The 26,163-nt window shown below is 39.4% G+C and overlaps 1 long non-coding RNA gene across 1 annotated transcript in view; it reads right to left on the bottom strand.

Moving 5' to 3' along the window:
• The window catches only part of LOC309664726, a 240,001-nt gene that overhangs the window by 196,610 nt on the left and 17,228 nt on the right, over positions 1–26,163 (bottom strand). Inside the window, exon 1 of the long non-coding RNA XR_014266005.1 lies at positions 1–26,163. This exon is cut by the window's right edge and continues 17,228 nt beyond it. This is a non-coding gene — a long non-coding RNA (uncharacterized lncRNA).

Consider the following 26,163-nt stretch of genomic DNA (forward strand, 5'->3'; position numbering starts at 1 on the left):
CAGGAAGCCTGGAGCTTCCAGCCCTGGAATGCCAGACACTATCTTCCCTCTGGGAAAAAGGCAGCTGCAATTTTAGCTTCCCATCCAGATACTCCAACACCCAACAGAAGAAACTGAACTTCTTGGCCAAGAAACCTTTCCCAGAAAGCTTGAGAAGACATCCCCTTATTATCCAGAGGAGGATCACATGATCCCCACCAAGCACATTCCTGGCAAGGCAATGAGTACTCTCGGTATTCTGGATTTATTCCTGGAGTCGGACAGAGTTATGCAAGGGAGCAGTGGTTATCTGAAGAAAATCTGTCAACAGGAAAAGTAGGGAGTAGGAAATTGCCAGCATTTGCCATTGATATGGTCCAAGCCTTATTCATGGTCCACTGATCAAGAGTGGACACACAGAAGAAATTTTAGAAGTAGTTATTGATTTGAATTCGAGTGAGAAATAGAAAAAAAAAAAAACATAAGGAAAAGAGAAGAGGGGGGAAAAGGAGGTAGGAGAAGTAGAAGAATTCTGATCCTAATATAAAGGAGAGATAATGCACAACACTCTGAATTGAGAATGAAAAGACTCTGTTCCCCATCATTGCCCAGCCATCAATAGCTGTTCGACTTGGGCTAATCACTTAACCTCTCTGGGACTCAGTTTCATGAACAGCAACTCTAGTCTAATAATGCTCATTAGTCACATTTCATGATCAGCAGAAGATTTAATAAGATGTCTGTGTTCAGTGAGAAGAAAGCGATACGTGACATTCCAGTTCAAAGTGGGTTTGGTCTTCATTTACAGATATAGAGTGAATTGGAGTGTGTCTACAAGACAAAGATAATTGAGTTAGTCAAGCAGATGATTCAAAGAGGGCAACGCACACACACAGACACGTGCATTGGTGCACGCATGCACTCACAGTCACACACACCCCCCATAATCCTTTCTCATTAAAAAAATATTGTTGTTTATTGTTCTTTGAGCAGTTATTGTTTGCTAGGCACTAGCTAAATAATGTATGAGCATTGTCTCATTTAATTTCCCAACAACTCATGAGTTAGGTGCTACTGTATAATAGTTTTCTGTTTGAATTATATGGAATGGATTTTTCAAATTTCCACTTCATTTTGCATATATGCACTTTCTCTTCGCCGTGAAACAGATCCCATTTCAATGAATGACTATGGTCTTCAGGTTGTTTCTCCTAAATTTAAGCACAGTCCTACAGTCATTTTCCTTGCACCAATGAACCATTCCGTAGTGCTTTGAGCTGATCAGATCAAAACTGTTCAGGAAAATTTAGCACCAGCCGGTTCCTAAATGCTGAGTTGGCTCTGGTTCTTTCTTGACCATCCTACTTTTGTTCATCCAGTCTCAACACTGAATTCGGTGCCCATCCATCATTTGTAACATGTCCCTCTCAGCAATTCCTCAACAGAAACCTTGACTGAGAAGTATCATTGACAATAGCAAACTAGCATTTCATGTTGGATTCCTCTTCAATACACTTACTCAGATGATATGAATATCTGATATGAGACAGGAAAACAAGGTCAGAAAGAGATTCAGAGAGAATGAGTGATTTGGCAGGTTTCCCGTGAGAACTCCAGGGGAAGGATCAGGGCTAGGCCAAGGGCACTGGGTACAGAGTCAAGAGAGGTGAAAACTACTGTGGTTCTGCCTGTACCATGCTGCGTGACTCTGGGCAATTATTTTTAAATCTCCCAGCATCAATTTTCCCATCTGTAAAAATGGGGGGAGAGAACTAAGCTGAGATTGGAAAGCACCTGGCCTGCGGGCCTCTAGTAGACATCGAGAATCAATCATAGTACTTTTCCCACTGAGCCTATGATGGGTTCCCGTGTTCTTCTCAGCACATACTCCACATACACTAAAGCAACTAGAGCTTGCATATCATTTAGAATATATCTGTCATTCCTGGTTGAAACAATCTCTAACATCCATTTTGGATCTCATATTTTAGGAATATATTGCTGCTGTGGAAAGAATCATGAACTTGGGATCAGATAACCAGGTTTAAATCCTGGTTCTGACATTTATTACTTCTGTGACCTTAAGCACATCAATTCATATCTTTGATCTGTGTTTTTTGTTTTTTGTTTATTTAATCTGCAAAATGGGAATAAAATATCAACATCCTATTGTTGAAGTGAAGATCAAATAAGATATATGAGAAGGCACCCAAAGCATATAGCATATCCTAGGATATTGTAGACATCCAATCAGCCATTAAAATTAATATTTTAAAGGTGGCATCTGGTGAGGCGAATGCATATGTGATGAGATTGCTAAGAATGCTGGAAGCCAGGAGGAAAGTGAAGGAGGAAGAGAGGGTCATTCCTCCTTGGATATTTAAGCTGTTTCCTTTTTCTACCACTGCTGCTGACGGATCCTACAGTTCTGATCTAATTATCAGCAGCCCACCGTATTGCATGTCCTTGACTCCATCAAGAGACTAGGTCTTCCTCTTTCGCTCTGATATCTGGCTCACAAATCAATTTCTCAATGACACGTCTAGAAACCACCAGTATCTGTCTGCTCCCTCTCTGCTTTGTTCCCACCCCCCCTACACCCCCTCCCCGCACTCAAAGGGATGGTATCTCATCAGTATCTTAATGCAATCCTTGGGCTTGGCTCATCTATGTTCAGTCTTAATTGTGTGTGTTGGAGGGAAGGGTAGTTTGAGGTCAGAGGATGGTGCTAGGAGCTTCTTTCCTTCCACATCACCAGTACAGCCCTAGGTGTTCAGGGTCTCAGTCTCTGTTTCCAAAGTTTGTAAGTATGCTGCTGTTGGAAGATAGTTGTCCATGCAGGATAATTATGCTGGGGGTGTTAAAATATCAGGGCATAAGCTGCAGTCCACTGGTCATTTGACAATGATGCCAGATTTATCGAAGGCAATTACAGGTCCTCCTGTAGAGCTCCTCACTGCAGGGGAAGTGTGGGCTCACTACTAGAACAGAGCTGGGACGGTCTTTAGTCCACCCACCTCCCTGCCCCGGTGGCAGGAGCTCTGTGCTCGGGCAAAACAGGGAAATCTTTTTTTGGATGACATTACCTGAGTGCTCTTCATCTCTCCTCTTGCCCCTAAGAATCTAGAGAATCTTATCTAGTCTTGGCTGATGGTGTATGTGTGTGGGAGGACCCATTATGCATGCATGTATCTTATCTAATTTTTAGGTCTGAATCAGTTTATGCCTTTGTATTCTATAACTGTAGTGTCACCCAAAGCATGAGTGGGATTATGTCGAGGAGTGTATGCTGGGTAAAGGACTGGTTCAGGTCCAAGGGAAGAAATTTGATAAGTTCCTGTGTAGGTAAAAAGCGTATTAATTAATGCTTTTAAATATTTTCCAGTCATCATTTTACCTAGAACAGCTTTTACTCTAGGATAATCAATGACATAGTAATTACTCTATAAATCATAAATGTATTCCAAGCAGGACAGATATTGTTTAATGAACTTGGGCAGCCAAAGATGGGCATGGAGATGAGTCTAGGAGTAGGGGGCTAAGAAGAGCTAAATTATCTTGCAAAAATAGAATAAATGTGATTTGGAGGTTCCTGAAGGCATCTGGGAGGAATGGAGTCTGGAGAAGATGTGGAGGAGGGAAGAAGTGACATGGGAAGAAGTGGTGAGAGGCTTGCACACATTGTCGGATGAAGCAGCCATGAATAATGCCCAGTTGAGCAGCAAAGAGACTTTTATAACCGAGAACATCGAATCCTCATCTTGTTATTATTGGTTTGCATTACTGTGACACAAAACTCCCTTTAGGGCCCAAATTTTTCAATAAATATTCTGTACTTAAAAGTGGATATATGTGAATGGTGTGGTGTGTGTGTGTGTGTGTGTGTGTGTGTGTGTGTGTGTGTAAATGAAAGAAGGCTAAAGATGAAAGTCCACACAGCTCCGAGCAGTCTCCAGGTATGGGGCGCCATGCATGTGATGCTGAGATGACTCATAAAGGGGGAAGTTATGAGTTCAAACTATAAATGTAGTCCTGCTCAGAAACCTGCAAAATTGCCAGGAGAGATTCTGACTTCCAAAAGGCACAAAATTTGGGACCCAAACCAGTCTTACATGTATCTCAAGGATCAGGAAGGCTCAGTGAATATTTGGGTTTGACACTTCCCAGATCAAATGCCTTCTTCCCTATGGACTCTTCTTCCAGTACCATCCAAGAAAAATTAATTACTTCTTGAGGCTCTTACATAACGTTGCCTCTACAGAACTTGTGATTACGGATTTTGCTGTTTGTCCCTGTCTCTCACATTAATCTGTTCCTCAATGCTATGCCTATTTGTTAATATTTCTTTAGAACTTTATTACTCCTATGTTCTGTGCAATGAGCTAAAACTACTTAAAATGCTTTTCCTTTACTTCCTAATAAAAGGTTACAGACCTCTGCATTGGTTCAGGACTGGGAAAATAAGTTAATCTAACCAGAATGATAGGGTCTTCCCTGGTGGTCCAGTGGTAAAGAATCCGCCTTCCAACGCAGGGGACGCGGGTTAGATCCTTGGTCAGGGAACTAAGATCCCACATGCCACGGGGCAACTAAGCCTGCGCACCACAGCTAGAGACAGAAAACCTGCATGCCACAGCTAGAGAGAAGCCCAAGCACTGCAACAAAAGATCCCGCATGCCGCAACTAAGACCCGACACAGCCAGAAAAAAAAAAATAATGATAATAATAACCAGAATGATAGAAACTGTGACAGTGTGTGAAGAAATCTCCAAAGTCTGCAGAAAAAAGTGAAAGATTAACAAAAAAGAGGGGAGCCTCAAAGAGGAACTTGGAGATTTTACTAGCAGGAAGCCAGGCTCTTCATAACAGCTCTTTGCACCCAAATGGCAGCATCTTCCTTTCCCTCTTTTCTACCTCTTTCCTCCTACTATCCCATCCTATTTTAACTTGGACAAAAGCTAAAGGCTCCAACCCCAGCAGCTTGGTGTTAGGTGAGACCCACTTTTATGATGATGAAGTAGTCAGGGTGGGGTCCAGTGTGGCAGAGACAATGTTGATGTGAAGGCATCTCTCCTCAATGACTTTGTCTAATAAACTTTGGTCAAGGTCAAGTATACTTCAGGCCATTTATAGGCTCAATAGTTCCATGTTGAAAATAACTGCTAAGATTTAAATAACCAACTTTCAAACTTTTGGAACAAATTCTATTGATACTTAGGCTGCAGCTTTTCAGAAATACAGCTGGACTTGTTAAATTGCCCCTCACTCCTATTACCAAACCCTAGGGAGTTTCCATACCACCATCAGTATTCATTGGACGTAATTTTACCATTTTCATTCTCAGGAATGTTTATGGAACACTCTGTGGCCCACCCTATTCTAATTTGGCCACAGGAAGATGTTCAAATTGATCGTTCAAAATCAATTTAAGGGACCACTAGTCATCCAGAGGCTAATTGTTGTTATTATCTTATTATTCATCATAATCCCAATAACACAAGAATAATGCAAAATTGAAAAGGTAAATCCAATTTGCTATGCAGTCATCAGAAAAGATTGTAGCGATTTCTAAACACAGCCCTTGGGAAGCAGTTTCCGTGCTCTTTGCTCCACTCAGGTTGGCAAATGTCTACTAGGCCCTTCCTGTGTATAAGGCCCTAAATTTGCTACTGAGATGGGGGCCATGTGGCAGGGGTAGGGATGGGGATGGTGGGTTGTGGGAGGATACAGCAGGAAAAAGCATATGGTCCCTGATTTAATGGAGCTCTCTGTCCAAAAAGGTAATGTGCTTATTCACTGTTATGTAGAAGAAATGGATAAGTACAAACAACTCACTAATCATTATGGTGCACAGTGTAGGGAATAATTACTGTAGTTTCCTTTTTCAGAGATCTAGGAAGACTTCACATAAGAGGTGATTTTAAAGCAAGGTCTTGAATGATACCTTGTATTTATTGTTCCAATAAAGAAAAGAGAAAGCACTCTTGGCCAAGGAAATTGCATGAGGAAAGGCACAGAAAAACACAGGTGATTTTGGGGAGTGGTGGTTCTCCTGTTTGGTCTAGCAAAGAAAGGGTAGACCAGAAGGAGATGGGATGGAGAGAATTTACAGTTGGAAATGAGACTAAAAGGGAGTATTGCTGCGGGGCTGGATGGGCCAGGATGGCAGGATCAGCAACTTGGTTTTATCTTCAGAGCAGAAAGGAAAACATGGAGGCCTTAAAGTAGGGGAAGTATTAATTAAAGTAGGGGTCTCAGATCTGAATTCAGGCTGAGAACTCACATGCCAATTACAAGAGTTGGTTCAGAGGTGGAGGAGCCTGGAAGCAAAAAAAGTGACTAGATTTGAGTCATTGCAAAAATGTGGATGATTTGATGGAATTGAATCTGTGCTGTTAACCATGTTGCCATGAATATTCTTTTACATGGTTCCACACAGTGGAATATTATATAGTAGCAAAAAATGAATGAATTATAGGTATACTCAGTGATATAGGTGAATTTTAAACATAACATATTGAATCAAAATAAAAGCAAGTTTCAGAAGACTACCTATAATACAATACCATTTATTGAAAGCTCAAAAATAAGCTAAATAATAAGTTTAGTATATGTACACATATAGTTAATCTGTATTTTAAAAATATAAGAAAATCATGATACCATTCAGGACAGAAGTTACCTCTGGGGAGGAGGGAGGAAGAAAGGATCTGAATGGGATACATTCAGTTCTTCAGTGATACTGAAGATGCTGTCTGAGTCTTATGTTAGGTAGCAGGTAAACAAGTGTCTCTTTTATGATTATCCTTCTTAACTTACATACACATTTCATTCCTTTGTATGTTTCAAGTATTACATTATTAAAAAAATGCAGTTTTTCCATAAAAATTAACTTAAGAAAATCAATTTCCCCTAAGCAATAAGCAAGCGAGTGATTGAACAAAATAACCTTCTCCTCCCTGACCTTTTCTTACCTCAATATTCCAGATTATTCAAGAGAAATGGTTCTGCTTATTTTAATTTAATCAACATAATTTGGAGACACAAGAATGGCTACTGCCTGCCTCTGGGCCTTTAGATGGAGATAATTCTTTCACATATCTTGTGAGAATTGCACAGAGAGTACAACTTCAGTATGGGCAAGAAAGGGTTTCCCTACCCACCTACATGTCCAATCCATTGCTTCCCATTCTCAGATCTTCAGACTTCTGATCCCTGGTCCTGGACCCTGACTTTTCACAACTGCTCCTAGAACATGTACAATAATTATGCTGCAGAGCGTACATGTGTCAGGCAAGCATATGAAGCATTTTACAAGATATAACTCACTGCATTCTTGTGATAACCCTATGAGACACTGCAATCTTGCATGTGCAGATAAGAGTTTCTAGGACTTATAGTGATAAAATGGCCTATTAGGCTAGGCAGGTGGCAAGTGGTGGGGTCTGGTTTTGAACCCAAGTAATCTGAGTCCAGAGCCTATGTTTGAAACCGCTTTGATAAATGTCTCTGATTAGCTTTGAGGCATCCTCTTCCCTTGGGTCTCTGTGGGCCTTTGTCATATTTAGGGAAAGTCATGCTATCCACCAGCTTATTGAGAAGTCTAGATTTTCAGGGAGGAGAAAAGGGGTAAAGCAATATCATCAAAAAAAAAATAAAAGACAATATTGTAAGCCGACATATCCCAGATCTTCATACCTACTTACTGACACATCCATGATGACATATAATTGCAGAGAGACTGGGAAAGGGACATAGGATACAAACTGGGTCATGACGTGGTCTATGGAGTGAGGTGGGCATGAAGGAACAAAAGGGGAGCAGTTCACATCACAGTGCCCACAGGAACACTACAGTCTAGGTCTCTGTCAGAGCCAGCATTCATCTCAAAAGAGGTAAATTATCAAGAGTCCTGGCAAGAGAGGACGGAAGAATCCAAACTCTGGGTAGTCTGATCACTGTGGAATAGAGACTCAGCTGTGACCCCTTGTGTTAGGAGCAGAGTGTAGCAAAGGAAAGCCAGGTTCATTAAGAGCAAACACAGAAGTCACTGATTCAGCCAAGCCAGCTGGAGTTCACGGATAAGGTCCAATCCTGGTGACCAAGAGCATGGACTCCAGCCAGACAGCCTAGTTCACAGGTTGGACTCACAATTTCCTGCTCAATCCCTACCTAACTGGCATAAGTGTTAAATGAAATAATGTAAAACAAAGCCTCACAGTGTCATTGGCACACGGTACGTGTTTACTATATTGTAGGTAACAGAGAGAAACTATGGATGTTTGGACTCACAGAAGATCCCAGACTTTGGAAAATATCATTATTTTTAAGCCCATTTGCTTGGGGCAAAATGGGGGAAGGCTTGAGGCCCACACTGTAGATTTGCTTGTTTAGGACTTATCCTGCCCTTCCTGGCTCCTATGTGGTAAAACCACTGGCTGAACGCTCATCAAATTCTTACTCCTGGGTGAGGCTGTTGAAGGCAGGGGCAAATAGAGGTCAAATATGGAAGGTTTCACCAAGGAGAACACAATTAGAGCTGGAATAACCAACTGGAAAGGCTTCTCTCAATCCTGAAGTATGATTGCTGCTTTTTGTTGTTGTAGTTGTTTATTTAATCTTTTCCAGTTGAAATACCTCCTAGGGCTTGGTGTATGAATACTTCAAAGTGTTTGAGGGGAGATAATGTTTCCGTTTAACTCTACTGATTAGCTTTGATTCCACGTTAAGTGAATTAGAGTAAATTGTTGCTAGTGGGAATCTTATTACCTGGGTTCATATTCAGTGTATCCTGAAAGGATCAGGACACTTGGAGAATCTGGGTAATAGAAATAATACTGGTCAGAGAGGGAAAGTCTTTGATTCTGGTCCCTCCTGTTGAATGCTCTTGTCATGTAGCCTTGACTCCTTCTACAAGGAGTCAGGAAGTCAGAGAAGCACTGTCATAAATACAATCCTCTAGACTGTGATAATTACTGCAATGAGTTATTGCAATGCAATAAAAGCTAATAAAAGTGAGGAATTAACTAAGATTGGAGAGAGTGGAAGACTTCATGGACAAAGTGGCTTTTAAGCTGGGATGCAGAGGAAGGATGGCTCTGAAGATGTTCAGACCATTGACAGCCTTGGGAATGAAGCCAACAATTTTGAATTCTATCCTCCAAGGCAGGGGGGCAACATACTGCCTGGGAAAGAACAACTGAGCAGGTCATGAAACCTAGAATCTTGATGATCTCTGTGCCCTTGGGTAAGCCATTTATATTCTCTGATTTGTGTAGGAAGAATGAGAAAGTCTAAGGCAACTCTGGTTGACTCCAAGGTTTTTGAAAGGTTATGTTTTATATGTACAAATGTGTATGTGCTCTTGGGATAGGTGGCTAGTCTTTCTTTTAAGCCATAAATCATCCTTTTAATTGTCAATCAGCTGTCCATCAAGGCCAGAAGGATGCTCTTGCCTGTCAGGTCTCTATTTCATCCCTGGGTAATTGGCTCCTAAGTGTTTTGATATATTGGTGGCTATGACCCTGCTAGTAACTTCCAGGAAGGGAAGAGGTGAGCAGGTCAAGCAAAGCGGCACCTTCAGAAAATAAAAGGAGGAACAAAAATATTTACCTTTCCCTAGCTCTGTGGTGCCATCAAAAATTAAGTGTTCTTGGGAGGTAGTGCTGGATGAGGGCACATGAATTTTAAGGTGTCAGAATTAGGCAGGATGCACATAAGCAATTATCTGATTGTGCTCTGAAAGCAAAAAGGCACCTACAAAACCCTGAAAAGACAGTGTGGTGTAGGAAAAATAAATGGCCTTGGGGTCAGAAGGTCTGCATTTGAGGCCCAGGTCTGCTCCAACATCATGTGTGACTCTGATAAATGACTTGTCTTCATGGAGATTCTGCTACTTATAAAATGGTCATAACCATGTTTATGAGGCAGAATTTCTAGGCAGAGTCAATGAGATAATATATGTGAAGATGCTAGATAAGCAATTGGCATATAGAAAGGAATCAGTAGAGTTGAGAAACAGTAGTTGGTTTGAGTTTTGTGAATATAAGGAACAAAGACTGAATTTAAGGCACACTGCTGAGGTAAATGATAGATTTCAAGAGTAACCATAAGTGAGCTGAACTCTTAATGTTGTACCACAATAGGAGACTCTCATTGAAACTTGAGTATAAGGTAGTTGTTTGGATTTTAGAGCAAGAATCTGTGGTCCCTCCTTCCCAAACACATGATTGCTGCAGGTTTTTCACCTACTTCCTTATTCTGTTCTTCAGACTTCTCTGCACCCATAGCTTCTACCTGCTAGATTCTATTTACTCAACTCCATGCCTCGATCATGGCCTCTCATGGCTGGTCTCTTTGCTTCCAATTGTACCTTTGATTCATGTATTCATTCACTTACTCAGCCAATATTCAACACATATTTATCATGTCACAGTGTCTGCCACACTGGTGATACAGTGTTGCCATAGGCAGACAATAATCCCAGCCTGTAGAGACTCTGCACTCTAGTTAGGAGAGGCAGACAGTAAAAACCCTATTAGAACAGAAGATATACTGCTGAACTGAATGAATAAGCATTTTCAGAACTCTAATGGAAAACTGATGAATTCATAAAAGTGCTAACAAAAGATCAAGATGAAAAAAAAATTAATTACATGAGACTGAGTGAACTGATGAGGATGATTATAACTTTTGTGACTTTCTGTTTGAATAAAAAAAAAAATCCCCCCCCCCAAAAAAAGAACAGAAGATGATCCAAGCAATGGAGAAAAATCAAGCAGGGATGAGGGATGAAAACTTACCTGGGTGGTAGTGGGTCCTTGACATTTTTAACAGTGTTCAGAGCAAGTCTCACGGAGAAGATGACATGTGATCAAAGACCTTTAGGAGGTAAGGTAATGAGTGACTCATGCAGACACCTGCGAGAACATCATAAAGAAAAGGGTGAGTGTAAAGACTGTTACATGGGAGTAGGTATTGGGGATATCAAGGAAAAAAGGAGGCTGAGTGATTGGCACGAGACGACAGGGAAGGCAGTGGTAGAAGGGAATAAAGTTAAAAAGGTAAGGCAGAGACCCTAGTTGTATAGGGCCATGCAGACTAAAAAATGTTGATTTACTTTGAGTGGGATGGAAAGCTATTGAACAGAGGAGTGATGTTCTGGCTGCTACGTCGCAAATAGATCTATATGAGACAAGGGCAAAAGACCATGGAATAATTCCAATGAGAGAAATTGATGGCTACAATGAAGGTAGTAGCAGAAAAGGTGATAAGTGGGTGATTTGGAGTCTGTTTTGAAGTAAGAGCTGCCAGCTTTGGGTGATGAGTTGGCTGTGGGCTGATAGAGGGAGAAAAATCAAGGTTTCAACTGCCTAGTTTAATCTGAATTCCCAGTACACATTTCCAAGAGTGGGGGTTAGATTCCCTGAGTAGAGCCTTTCCTACCATGTTCTCTCACACGCCACTGGCTAGTATATGAATTGGCCACTCCATCCAGAGCAACAGTGGCAGCCAAGCATGGGGGTGGGCTGTGTGAGCCAGTTCCGTGCTGGAAGTCAAGGGGATGCCCTTTCAGCAGGGGGTGTGGACAGAGATAGATCTCCATAGAAAGAACCGGAAGCACTCCTTTAGAATGGAATGAGCTGTCAGCATTACTGGTATGCCTCGTTACTAACTTATACCTTCTTATCTGCCTTATTTTGCAGATTGGGGTATGATAATTACAGAGGTTATATAATGAACTCAAGTTTAAGTAGCTATGTCAAGATTTAAATAAGACTGGAGCCCAAGTCCTCGGCCTCTTTATTCTTTCTTTCTTCACTACGCTCCAATATTCATTCTTAACGTTGGATTTTTTTCCCTGTTATGTTTACTTCTCAAATCACAAAATCGCCAAGTGAGAGCTTCTGTTCTTGACACTGTCACAGGGCAAATGCATGGTACAGTGCAGTAGTTTTGAGTGTGTCTCTCGTGCCACCCTGCTAGGGTTCAGACCAAAGATCTTATTAATTATGTGTTCTTGGGCAAGTTGCTTCATTGCTCTGAGCTCTTAGTTTGGGATTAATATCTGTGCACATTTCACAGGGCTGTTGTTTAAAATAAACAAGATAATGCATGTGAAATGCTCAACACAGTATCCAGGCACATATTAAGTTCTAAAACTTTATTGGTACTGTTTAGAAACAGCAGTAGTAGTAGCATCCATATCTTGGGTGGGTGGATGAAGAGACATACAAACGTATGCAGGAATATCCTGTGATATCTGTTTATAAAAAGCTACTTCCTTTGATGAGGATTTCTTGTTCCTTGATTTGCTTTGGCAGCTTGGTTAAAAGGGTGGGGATTCCAGTTTTAAACTATATCCCCCTGGGTTATCTGAATAGAAGGGTTGAAGCGGAGAAAATGGCCAGTCATGTTAAGAAGAGAGTCCATCTACAGAAATGACTCCAGCTGCAAGATCATCCGCCTCGTAAATTATTTACGCTATTGTTGATCTAGAATCCACTGCTACAATTTCAAAATTAATTTACTCTAATTACTCCCACTTAATAAGATAACTTGTCAGTTACCACCACTCCCATAACCTCCCACATTTCCGTCTCTTTTTAGCCTAAATTATACTCTTCTAAGCTTGTTTTTAATGTACTGCAAAAAAAAAAAAAAATCCTTGGAGGTATAATTAACTTTTTCATTCAGAATCCTAATTTCCTCTCCAGCTCTGTTGCTGCAGTATTTAAACTATTTATTATGCAAACTTGAAGAACCTAAACTATGAATTACGTACAAATCTCTGGATGCAAGCTCTGTCCTAATCATGGCATCTCAGTGCCTTTCTAGTTCAAGGTAAGCAGAATGTGGGCAAAATGGATGTTGAACATTACAAATGGGCTTATATTTGAGACTAGGCTTTTTAAGGGTGATGTCAGTTATTATTTTTTTAATCATCTTTAAATCTATAAATTCTTTTTTTAAATTAACTAATTTATTTTATTTATTTTTGGCCGCGTTGGGTCTTCCTTGCTGCGTGCAGGCTTTCTCTAGTTGCGTTGAGTGGGGGCTACTCTTCGTTGCGGTGCGTGGGCTTTTCATTGCGGTGGCTTCTCTTGCTGCAGAGCATGGGCTCTAGGCGCGCGGGCTTCAGTAGTTGTGGCACACGGGCTTAGTTGCTCCACTGCATGTGGGATCTTCCCGGACCAGGGATCGAACCCATGTCCCCTGCATTGGCAGGTGGATTCTTAACCACTGTGCCACCAGGGAAGTCCCAAAATCTATAAATTCTTAACTCTTTTAAAATCTGTTTTACTTGTTTCAAATAATGGGGATTTTGATGTAGCTGTTTTTATGTAAGTGTAATAAGTATCAATAGTTTTTCATTCATTCATTCACCCACTCATTCATTTCTTCATTCATCAAATATTCATTGAGGAACAACTCAGTGTCAATGGAACTAGACATAAAATTGGAAAAGTAAATGCAATGTGCTCAGTCTTACCTCTCAAGGAGCTTATACTTTAGGATAAGATACAGATATTTAGACAACTACAATACAACTTGATAAATGCTATGCTGAAGGGAAACAAAGCAATGTGGGAAGAAAAAGGAAGGGCATTTAAATAGACTGAGGATGATGGGGACAGGGAAAGTGTCCTAGAGAACTTGATGTTAAAGTTAAGAATGAGCTGTAGGGACCAGTTGGGCAAATGAAGGGGAAAACCATTTATTTCTGTGTATGTGGAAGAGTGGACAGGATTGAAGAGGGCAGAAGGTAAGGATGTGTACAGCTAGAAGGTCAGATAGATCATGGCATATTCAAGGTTTGGAATAAAGAAAGTATGGCTAAAATGTAGAGATTGAGGAGAGGCAAGAAATGGGGCCATGAAGAAAGCAATTGATAGCCATATGTTTATATCTCTTACATACTAAAATATTCACTTAATCCAACCTATCTTTCTAGAGGCAATGTGGTAAAAGATCACTAGACTGAATGCTAGAATCTGGAATTAGAAATTTTTCAATTATATGTGACACACACATAATCAAGAAGACATATATGTGTATATCCAGCAGCAGAAAGCTTGAAAAAAAATACCACTGAATCGTCAGTGTATCTTACACAAGTTAAGTAATTTCTCTGAGTTTCAGTTTCCTCATCTGTTTAAAAGTGAAGGTGGGACTTCCCTGGCAGTCCAGTGGTTAAGACTCTGCGCTTTCACTGCAGGGGGCACAGGTTCCATCCCTGGTCTGGGAACTAAAATCCCGCAAATCCCGCATGCTGTGCGGCCAAAAAAAAAAAAAGAAAAAACAAGGGAAGGTAATGGCACTAATGGTAGAAGATGACAATGAACAAAGCTATTAAATTTTGGTCTTAAAGTTCAAATGAGACATCCAACTCCCCCAAATGCATGTTCATTGTCATCTTCTACCATCTTCTACCAATTTGCCTCTGAAGTGGAGGAAGGCAAAGCATAGAATGAATAATAGATTATCCTTACTATGTTTAAACATGCTCAAAGCACTGTTCTGAAAGGTTTACATCTATCAGATCACTTAAACTTTAAACACACTATGAGGCAGGCACTATTTTTCTCAGCATTTTACAGAGAAATGGACACATGGAGAGTTTTAGGTAATTTGCCTAAAATTAGAGGCGTATCTGTAATTTGAACCCAGTCTGTCTGGGATTGCAGTACCCCTTTGTAACCACCACAGAATACATCTCATGGAGCAGAAATAAATATACAAAAGACAGGACCTCAAGGTCTATAATGAATGGACAGTAATTGCATTTTTTTCCAGCTCTACTGAGACATAATTGACACATACAATTGTGTAAGTTTAAGGTGTACAGTGTGATGACTTGATACATTAACATATTGCAAAATGATTACCACAATAGAATGAGTTAACATCTCCATCACCTCACAGAATTACCATTTTTTTAATGGTAAGGACATTTAAGATCTACCCTCTTAGCAACTTCCAAGTATATAATAGAGTATTATTAACTCTAATCACCATGCTATACTTTAGATTCCCCAGAACTTACTCACCTTATAACTGGACCATTGTATAACTTTGACTAACATCTCCCCATTTCCCCCACCTCCCCACCCCTGGCAGCCACTATTCTATTCTGTTTCTATGAGTTTGGCTTATTTTTTAGATTTCACATATAAGTGAGAACATATAGTATTTGTCTTTCTTCGTGTGACTTATTTCTCTTAGCATAATGCCCTCAAGATCCATCCATATTGTCAAAAATGGCAGAATTGCCCGATTTGCCATTGGGAATCACATACAGAGAGCCAGCTACAGCGGGTGGGGGAGTGTGGGTGAGGTGTGAAGAGAGCTGAGGGTGACCTTGGGCCATTAGGGGGGAATTCCATGAGTGAGGTATCCCCAGTGGCCTGTGGACAGTCTTGAGGAGTCCACAGAATACAATTAGTAGGATCCATGTCCAGCTAATGCCTTCCCCAGAGTCCTATTTTCCACTCTCCCAGCCTCTTCCTGCCTCACACTCAAGCAGTTCACAACTCAGCACAGGTATCCCCTACTTTTCCAAAGGTTGCTTTACACCACCTTACTTTAGTGGCCACCTACATTAGTACCTGTTTTTGCTAACTGAAAGAAATCGTCAAAGAGTTTTCACCTTTACAAAAAAAAAGTTGAACAACGTGGAGGTTAGGGACACCGACCCTCTGAACAGCTGAAAATCTGCATATAACATGTAGTCAGCCCTATAAACGCAGTTCGTCGTATCTGAGGATACAACCAATGGTAGTATTTCCTGATAAAAAACATTTACCTATAAGTGGTCCTATGCAGTTCAAACCCATATTGTTCAAGGGTCCACTGTATTTACAACGTATTTGATGAGTATAGGGTAGGATGTATGCAGCCTATATGCAAATATTACACTGTATATAAGGGACTTGAGCATCTGTGGATTTGGGTATCCATCCGAGGGAGTCCTAGAATCAATCCCTGTGATGATACCGAGGGCCCACTGTAATTGATTTTTAATTTACACCATTTTGGCTTACAAAGATTTCCATAGGAACACTCTCCTTTCACACAGCAGGGGAATCCTGTACTCTGGCTGGATTGAGGGGGGAAAATGGGCCTTTCTGGCAATGTTCCACACAGCTGGGGAAGCCCCTGTTCACTCCCACACTCCCACTTTCCCTTGTGGGAGAAATCACAGGCCAAAATGGTCTTCCCTGACACTGAGCTGTGTGCCTTGGGGAAAGGGGGAAGTGAATAAAGTCAAATTGTTTCTCTTACCTTCTCCAATGCATCCCAAATCAGGTTTTTGGCTTTAATGGTGTGTTGGAACTTCTCCGCTGGAAAACTGAATTCCATAAAGGCGCTCTCATTTGTGGGTGATTATGTAAGTCAGTGACCTCCAGGGGCTCTAGGACCACAGTCGAGAGGGACTGGAGCCTGTCCATGGGCCACTGCAGGATCCACAGTCTGGCCTAGGTCTGTATGTCCGGTCGCCTGACTCACAGGTGGGCCAGAGTTTTTCCGGGTTCGTTGGTGTGTGGTGCTGGATCCCACAGCTCCCACAAAGGCACTTTTGTCTTGGATGGATGCCAAACTGTTGTTGTTGAGGGGTGGCCAGGGCTAGGACATCTTATTCAGCCATGGTGCTGACATCACTCCCAGTGATTGCATTTTCACATGGTTCTTCATGATCTCAGAAAATAGAGCCCCACTTGATCGGAACAGTGCAGGAACCTACTGTATGACACAGAGAAAAGGTTTATGAATATTTTTTGAAAGGAAGGATACACGAAGGTACAAAAGCTAGGAGTACCACAGTGAAATAGGAAACCAGCTCAACTGGAAGTCCTGTGATTTGTGCCCTGATTTAAACTACTTAGTGATTTATCCTATGGAACCTTTGGAAAGTTACTTCCTTTATCTAGAAACTTAGTTTGCATCACTGAAAAACAAATAGGTTCTTAGAACTAACCACTCACGTACTTTTCAGGGTGGGTATTTTACTCTCAAATCTTAGAATGACTAGTTTAACTATGAAGGTATGTTCTTTCCTTTTAAAAGTGATAATCTTGAGATATAACTTGATATTGAAGAAAGTATTTCTTGGCAACTTGCCTAATAACATTGACAGCAATTAAAACTAAAGTATTTTTTTTCTTGAAATCACATTTAATTGCACCAGCTGTGGAGTTTATTTGTTTACTCAAGTTCGCCCAGTTGGAATTAATATCTCTTTCCTTTATACTCCTATTGCACTTTCTCAGTCCCTTTGTTATAACATTTATAACATTCTGGCTAATATTAAGACTGTTTGTGTACATGCCTGTCTCTCCCATTGAATTAGAGCCCCCTAAAGGCAGGGACTGCTTTTATGATCTCTCTCTCCCACTGCGCCTAGCTTCATGCCCAGCACATCATAAGGGACTCAGTGAATATTTATTGACTCAAATGAACTTACATTTCTGAAACGACTCAATTTAAATAATTGTTTTTCTGTTAACATATTCTTTACAATAGCAGAAATCAGCTTGCATTTTATAAAAGCTTTGTCACTGAATTTACTTTTATTAGTTAAAATTTTTATTAAAAATTAGAACAAAATTTCAAAATGAAGTTAAAAGGCAATGGCCATAATTAGATTAATCTATAGCAGCAGTGGTAACAATAAAAATGGTTATACAGTAAAATGCATAAGAAACATGTATATGAATCTCTTAGGTTTACTCATGGTTAAAATAAATGGTATTACAATATCTTCACATGGGTCCACATGATTGCAAACTGATCAGTTTCTACAACGGGACAGGTTATATTAGTTACATGTCATATTCTGGAAAGAAACACATATGTAAAATGAGAAGACATGATTTCTGGTCTCTATTTCACCTTTTACTTGCTGAGTGATTATGAGCAAGCAAGTCAACCTATTCAACCAGTTTCTTGACCAGTAAATATTAATGGTAACATCTATCCTGTATGATTACATGATAGTTAAGAGTACACAGTTTAAAATTTGATTCTAAGGGCACAAATTCCTAGTTCCACCACTAATTAGACATGCCTTTGCAATTAGACTATTCATTTTGAGATTTTAGAGTAAAATATAATCCTATATAAAATGTCAATAATAATAGTGCCTTTCCAAAGAGTTAGTGTAAAGGCTAAACATGATAATTTTTATATAATGTCTACCAAGTAATAAGCATTCCACGAATGTTAATTATTTTAAAAAAATGTATGCCTTTATATTACTGGATCATGATGGAGATCAAATAAGATAATTGATGTTGTGAACCTTAAAAGTTATAAACATTTTAAAGAATGTAAAGAAAAGGGATGATTGTTAATAACATATATACATGCAGTAAGTAATTCATCACTTTCTTTTCCTCTTAAAAAATGGGTCTCTCTCTCTCTTTCAAGAATGGGTTGGAAATGTTCATAATGATATACATAACTTTGGGAAAGAGAAAGATGCTTCAAAATTTAAATAACAATGATGATACACATATAAACATTTAACAGTAATAAATTTGATCAATGTCTCATGAGTATGCAAAGATGAGATCACAGGTACTCTGTTTCCAGAAATGGTCTAGGTTCCATCATGCCTCACTGATGCCAAACTAAGCCTTGAGAGAATTCTGGAAAAATGGTTTCCTGAACATGCTACCGTGCTGAGCAGAGCTGGGACAAGCAGATATGCAGGATCTAAAGAGTGTTGTCAAACCTCGGCTTCTGTTGAAATCCTAATGAAATTGAATATGAAGAACAGCTTTTGCTTTCAATCAAAAGAAAGCCTAGAGATTAGTGGGGAGTCCTGGTAAATGGTTGACCTGTCAAAACCTGTGACCCTTCAGAGAAGAAGGTTCACATGGCTTACAGTAGGCATATCATATCTCCTGACATTCATGGGCAGGAGGACTTGAAGTGGAAAGACAGGAGACCATGGAGTAGAGGGGCTGTACCCTACTGCCTCATTAGGGCATGGACTACCATCTGCACCTCCCATCTCTCATGAGACTTATGTACTCAAGGTTTTTCTGGAAGCTTGACTGAAAAGTTTTGACTTTGCCCCAGGTAGCAGTCAAAGGACCATAACAAGACACCCAATGGGGCTTGCAGCTAGATAGAGAGGAATAACAGAGAACAAAATAGAGAGTTGAAGGAGAAAGAGATCACTCTAAACAACTAAAACATAATTAAAGAGTATATATATTCTTTTAAGATTGTAATCAACAATCTTTTAAGATTGTAAACCATTTACAATCTTATTGAAATATATAAAATAAAACCTGCCAGATTTTATTGGATGGGACAGTTTAATACTATAAAGGGTCATTTTTCCAGTAACCAATAAAAAAAAAAAGAGGAGAGGAAGAGATATGAGAGAGGGAGGAAGGCAGGGAAGGAGAGAGAAAGAGAGAGAGAAAGAGATCATGTAGAAAAGAAATATCTCAAAGCACAAAGATAATATATGAGGCAATGAAGATAAAGGATGCAGTTATAAGTGACAAATAAAAAAATACAGGAGTACACAAATAATAGAAGCCTCAAAAGGACAAAAATGAATGGTTAGAGTAGGAAACAACTTAAAAATAATAGAAAAAAGTTGGAAAACCATTACCACGTAGGATTTATTCTTTGACTATAAGGTTCATTTGAACATATCAACCTAATTCTCCACATCATCATATTAAGGGGGAAAATTAGTTGACTCTATTAAAAAATTGCAAAAAGCCATTTAATAAATTTAAAACCAATTCTTAAGAAAATATAGTTAAATAAGAACTGAAGAAACTTTTTTAATACAATAAATATCAGGAAACTGGAAGAAATGACTGATGTCTACATTAGTATTCAAAAATGTCTTAGATATTCTAGCAAATATTTAAAAGCAGGAGGATTAAATAATTTTTGTTAAGTATTTGAAGAGATTTAAAACCATCTTTTTTGAAAACAAGGTTATATATAGAGAGAACCTGATATCTCTGGTAGAAGACTCAAAAATAATGAAAGAATTTGGTTGGTGGCTGGATATAAAATAAATGTACAAAATAAACACATTTTCTCTATTCTAGCAAAAGATAGTTGAAAAAAGAAATAGAGAAGTAATCAAAATAGACACAAAATTTTAAATTTTAAAAATAAATTTAACATTAAAGAACCAGAGTACAATCTTATACAATCCTATACAATATTATTGAAAAATACAAAATAAAACCTGCTGAAGAGATTTAATACCATAAAGAGTCAACTTTCCAGTAATTAATATAAAAATTGCGTCAATTCCAATTTGACTAACCACATATGAGTTTAATCTATCTAAATTTATATCTATCCACTCTTTGTTGGGGAAAGAAGATAACTCAATAAAATCATCTTTAAGTTCATATAAAGTCCTAAATAATACCCAAGAAAAAGTGTCAAAAGTAGGACAGTGAAGGTTGACTTGCCTTACTGATATTTGAATATGCCATAACAGCCCTGTATTCAACTCAGTAGTATTGGAATAAGAATATAAAATATATCAGTATATGAGGAGGCTGATAATAACTTAACTATTCTAGCACATTATCCAGCCACATTAGTTTTGCTATTGTTCAGACAGAACATGCCAAGTGCACTGCTATTTAAGGGTCTTTACATTTGCTGTTTCCTCTGCTTCAAATGCTCTGTTATTAGATATACACATAATTGCCCTGTAGCATCATTCAGGTTTCTGTTCAAGTGCCATTTTATTAAGAAAGAAATCTTTGGGCCTTCTATCAAAAAGAGCACCCTTCTTCACTATCTTCTGCCTTGCCTTATTACCTTCAAACATTGATTGGTTGATTGCCTGGTTGATTGATTGATTGATTTAGTTAGTTAGTTAGTCAGTTATTTTCTATTCTCCTCTGCTAGAATATAAACTCCAGGAAAATGAGGACTTTGTTTTGTTCCATGCTATAACTCCAGTACTTGGAAAATTGCATGGCAAAAAGTATACACTCAGAATCCAGAAAGAGGTCACAATATTTACATGAGAATTTAAAATGTAATAAAAGCATCATTTCAATGTGGGGGAAAAGAATGATTAAACTAAATAGAGCTGGCACAACTGGCTACCCATCTGGAAGAAAATTATGTTGGAGCTTGTCTCACATCATAGTAAAAATAAATTCCAGATGGTTTAGAAGCTTAAATACAAAAATAAAAGATTAAATAAATATAACAAAAGTATCACAAAACATTCTAAGCATATGAGTAACTTTCAAAACCAAAAAAGGAAAGAGATGAGATTAAAAGAAAAATTTATCTGTATAAAAATTGGACTATACATATTCTAAATATTTATATATAATTAGATATATACATAAGTAAATTACATATAAAGTATATATATATGAAGTAGCCAAACAATGAACTAGGAAAATATAAAATATTTACCAACCTAATGACAGAAAAAAAAGTTTGACATAATTTAACTATTGCAAATTTAAAGAAAAAACCTAAAAGAAAAATGTAAACACTCATAAGTATTAAATCTAGATAGCTAATGAAAATATAAAAAGATATTCATATTTCCTGTGGTCAAGAAAACAAAATTTCCACATATAATGAGTACACCTTTATATCTATATTGGCAAAACTTAATGAGTGATAATATCTTTTTCTAGTAGAGATGCAGGATAAAAATGCTTTTATTTGTTGTTTATATAAATTTGCATTGCTACAGGACTATGGTAGAGCAATTTAACAATATCTATTAAAGTTTAATATATTCATACTCTATGTATTAGTCAGCTTTTTTTGCAATAACAAAGAACTCTTAACTCACAGTTACTTAGACAACAAACACATATTTGCTAGGTCTATGGCTCACCCGTAGCTCTGCTGGATTTGGTTGGAGTTTTCTCTTTTGTGGAACCAGGCTCAAGAAGCAAATGCTATTGAGGGTCTGTTCTCATTATATAGAGAAAAACTCAAGAAAGTATCCAGAATTTACCCCTTAAAGTCACATCATTGCAAGTCCAAAGTTGGTGAGGTGGAAAAATGCACTTAAACCTAAGGTGTGGTGAGGAAGAGAGTGAATATTTGCTGAGCAATGAGAGAATCTACCACACTGTTCAACTCAGCATTTTGACTCCAGTGAATCTGTCCTTTGGAAATTAAATATGAACATCCTTCTATGTGAAAGGCAGAATAATTCCCCTGCCCCAAGATGTCCACATTCTAATCCCTGGAACCTGTGACTATGTTACCTAACATGGTATAAGGAACTTTGCAGATGTGCTTAAATTGAGGCTTTTGAGATGGGGAGATTATCCTGGATTATCTGTGTGGGTCCAGTGTACCCACAAGTGTCCTTATAGAAGGCAGGCAGGAGGATCAGAGTTAGTAACAGGAGATGTGATGGTGGAAGCAAGAGGTTGGAGTGATGTGAGGAAGGGCTATGAACCAAGGAATGGATGCAGATTTTAACAAATGAAAAAGACAAGACAATGGTTTCTCTCCTACAGCCCCAGCAGAAACTGCCATTCCGTTTAGGGCCTCTAATCTCTTGAACTGTATGAGAAAAAAAAATTTTAAGCCTCCAAGTTTTTGGTAAGTTGTTACTTGCAATAGGAAACCAATTTTTTCTCTCTCTGTCTCTGTCTCTCTCTCTATATATATATAAACACAGAGACACACACACATATATACATATAATACACATATATATGTATATAGCACACACACTGTGCTTATTTCAACATTGTTGATAATGTTAAAAATTAGAAACAAATTTCATTCATTATTAGAGACGGTGAACATCACCCCACACTATAGAATATGCCCAAATCTTAGAATATTATCTAGCAATTTAAATATAAATTATAACATTTGACTTGGAAAATATTCTGAGTGGTATTGTTGAAAAGAACCAGGATGTTAAAAACGTATATATTATGATTCTATTTTATAATGAATAAGAGTGGTAGTTTTTTTTTAACAATTATAATTATTTACATTACTTTGTATTTCTGCATTTTTTTCTTTTGGTGTGCATGTGTGTGTAATCATGTGTATTTTTTCTGACATATGTGTGTATATATATATTTATATGATGAATATTGCAAATAATACATAATAATACACATCAAGTTGTTGCCATGGTTATGTAGTTGATGAAGAGTTGATTTGTGGGAAAAGAAGAGAGGAAGAGCACATAGAAAACTATACTTTAAAAACACTATATGAGCTAGACCTTCAAGATGGTTGAGGAGTAAGACGTAGAGATCATCTTCCTCCCCACAAATACATCAAAAATATATCTACATGTGGAACAACTCCTACAGAACACCTACTGAACGCTGGCAGAAGACCTCAGACTTCCCAAAAGGCAAGAAACTGCCCACGTACCTGGGTAGGGAAAAAGGAAAAAGGAAAAACAGAGACAACAGAATAGGGACGGGACCTGCACCTCTGGAAGGGAGCTGTGAAGGAGGAAAAGTTTCCACACACTAGGAAGCCCCTTTGCGGGCGGAGACTCTGGGTGGCAGAATGGGGGAAGCTTCGGAGCCACAGAGGAGAGCACAGCAACAGGGGTGCGGAGGGCAAAGTGGAGAGATTCCTGCACAGAGGATCGGTGCCGACCAGCACTTACCAGCCTGAGAGGTTTCTCTGCTCACCCGCCAGGATGGGTGGGGTCTGGGAGCTGAGGCTCGGGCTTTGGAGGTCAGACCCCAGGGAGAGGACTGGGGTTGGCTGTGTGAGCACAGCCTGAAGGGGGCTAGTGCGCCACAGCTAGCTGGGAGGGAGTCCGCGAAAAAGTCTGGAACTGCCTAAGAGGCAAGAAACCATTGTTTGGGGGTGCGCGAGGAGAGGGGATTCAGAACACTGCCTAAACGAGCTCCAGAGAAGGGCGTGAGCCGTGGGTATCAGTGTGGAGCCCAGAGGCAGGCATGAAATGCTAAGGCTGCTGCTGCAGCCACCAAGAAGCCTGTGTGCAAGCACAGGTCACTATCCACACCTCCTCTCCAGGGAGGCTGCGCAGCCCACCACTGCCAGGGTCCCGTGATCCAGGGACAACTTCCCCGGGAGAATACATGGCGCCGCAGGCTGGTGCAACGTCATGCTGGCCTCTGCCGCCGCAGGCTCGCCCCGCATTCCGTACCCCTCCCTCCCCCCGGCCTGAGTGAGCCAGAGCCCCCTAATCAGCCACTCCTTTAACACCCTCATGTCTGCGTGGGGAACAGATACCCTCAGGTGACCTACAAACAGAAGCGGACCAAATACAAAGCTGAACCCCAGGACCTGTGGAAAAAAGAAGACAAAGAGAAATCTCTCCCAGCAGCCTCAGGAGCAGGGGATTAAATCTCCACAATCAATTTGATGTACCCTGCATCTGTGGAATACCTGAACAGACAATGAATCATCCCAAAACTGAGGCGGTGGACTTTGGGAGCAACTGTAGACTTGGGGTTTGCTTTCTGCGTCTAATTTGCTTTCAGTTTTATGTTCATCTTAGTGTAGTATTCAGAGCTTATTATCACTGGTAGATTTGTTTATTGATTTGGTTGCTCCCTTCCTTCTTAAAAAACAAAAATATATATATATATATATATATGTATATTTATCCCTTTTCTCTTTTTGTGGGTGTGTATGTGTATGCTTCTTTGTGTGATTTTCTCTGTATACCTTTGCTTTTATCATTTGTCCTAGGGTTCCGTCTGTCCATTTCTTGTTTTGTTTTTCTTTTTTTTTTTTTTAGTATAGTTTTTAGCACTTGTTATGATTGGTGGATTTGTTTTTTGGTTTGGTTGCTCTCTTCTTTCTTTCTTTTTTTTAAATTACTTTTTTTTCATTTTTAATAATATTTTTAAATTTTCATTTTAATAACTTTTAAATTTTATTTTATTTTTCTTTATTTCTTTTTTTTTCCCTCCCTTTCCTCCTGAGCTGTGTGGATGACAGGATCTTGGTGCTCTGGCTGGGTGTCAGGCCTGAGCCTCTGAGGTGGGAGAGCCGAGTGAAGGACATTGGTTCACCAGAGACCTACTGGCCCCACATAATATCAAACGGCGAAAGGTCCGCCAGAGATCTCCATCTCAACGCTAAGACCCACCTCTACTCAACGACCAGCAAGGTACAGTGATGGACACCCTATGCCAAACAACTAGCAAGACAGGAACACAACCACACCCATTAGCAGAGAGGCGGCCTGAAATCATAATAAGGTCACAGACACCCCAAAACACACCACCAGATGCAGTTGTGCCCACCAGAGAGACAAGATACAGCCTCATCCATCAGAACACAGGCACCAGTCCCCTCCACCAGGAAGCCTACACAACCCACTGAACCAACCTTACCCACTGGGGACAGACACCAAAAACAACAGGAACTACGAACCTGCAGCCTGCAAAAAGGAGACCCCAAACACAGTAGGTTAATCAAAATGAGAAGACACAGAAATATTCAACAGATGAAGGAGCAAAGTAAAAACCCACCAGACCAAACAAATAAAGAGGAAATAGGCAGTCAACCTGAAAAAGAATTCAGAGTAATGATAGTAAAGATGATCCAGAATCTTGGCTATAGAATGGAGAAAATACAAGAAACGTTTAACAAGAACCTAGAAGAACTAAAGAGCAAACAAACAATGGTGAACAACACAATAAATGAAATTAAAAGTTCTCTAGAACGAATCAATAGCAGAACAACTGAGGCAGAAGAACGGATAAGTGACCTGTAAGATAAAATAGTGGAAATAATTACCGCAGAGCAGAATAAAGAAAAAAGAATGAAAAGACTTCATGACAGTCTCAGAAACCTCTGGGACAACATTAAATGTACCAACATTCAAATTTAAGGGGTCCCAGAAGAAGAAGAGGAAAACAAAGGGACTGAGGAAATATTTGAAGAGATTATAGTTGAAAACTTCCCTAATATGGGAAAGGAAATAGTCAATCAAGTCCAGGAAGCGCAGAGAGTCCCATACAGGATAAATCCAAGGAGAAACACTCCAGGACACATATTAATCAAACTATCAAAAATTAAATACAAAGAAAAAATATTGAAAGCAGCAAGGGAAACGCAACAAATAACATACAAGGGAATCTCCATAAGGTTAACAGCTGATCTTTCAGCAGAAACTCTGCAAGCCAGAAGGGAGTGGCAGGACATATTTAAAGTGATGAAAGGGAAAAACCT

The sequence above is a fragment of the Balaenoptera physalus genome, assembly GCF_965194825.1.
Source record: "Balaenoptera physalus genome assembly, chromosome: 7".
Classification (NCBI taxonomy): Eukaryota; Metazoa; Chordata; class Mammalia; order Artiodactyla; family Balaenopteridae; genus Balaenoptera; species Balaenoptera physalus.